Here is an 891-nt window from a genome sequence, read left to right as displayed (position 1 = left end):
TGTGGAAGAAGAGGACAAATGGGTACATTGGAGAACTGAAAGTGCGACTGACTTAAAAATCAGTGATACAATAGAAACAGATATATAAAAGTTGGGATCTTAAACAGATGCACTTAGCACTTAAAATGAGCAGAATACATAGAAACACTTATCTAGGACTAATTGGCTATTCTGGGTCTTTTGTTGTTCCATATCAATTTGAGGATTTTCTATTTATGTGAAGAATGAGATGAGGATGTTGATTGTGATTTCAATGAATCAGTAAAATGTTTTGGTAGGAAGGTCTTTTTTTTTTTACTGTTAATTCTATGAAGCTATACGCTTGGGAGGTCTTCAAATTCTAGTACTTTTCTTAATCTCTTTCTTCACACATTTAAAGTTTTCATTGCAGAGATTTTGTACCCATTTTGTTATATTATAAACATTTTATTTTATTTGAGAAACTGGAAGAGGAGCGTGTCCATGATCTCTTTCTCAGCATGCTTGTTACTCATATGTATTAAGAATGGTAAGTTTTGTAAGTCAATTATATATCATAACACTTTGCTGAAATTACTGATAATTTCTACAATTTTTCTAGTCAAATTTTGGGAACACTGAATATAAGATAATATAATCTTCAATTGAAAATAATCTGACTTAATATTTTCCCATTTGTATCCCTTCTCTTGCCTTACTGCTCCATTTAACTCTTCAATCACATTATGGATGAGCAGTAGGGATAGTGGGAGTCCTCTCCCACTCCTGATTTTTAATGGGGCTTAAAAAAGGTTTCATTCATTTAGGATGATATTGGCCATGGGTTTGTCATACATAACCTTTATTATGTTGGAATGTTTCCTACAGTCCTAACTTGTTCTAGGGCTTTTATTAAGAAGGCATGTTGAAAAA

The sequence above is a fragment of the Mus pahari genome, chromosome 3, assembly GCF_900095145.1.
Source record: "Mus pahari chromosome 3, PAHARI_EIJ_v1.1, whole genome shotgun sequence".
Lineage (NCBI taxonomy): Eukaryota > Metazoa > Chordata > Mammalia > Rodentia > Muridae > Mus > Mus pahari.
Note: the sequence above shows the minus strand (reverse complement) of the source record.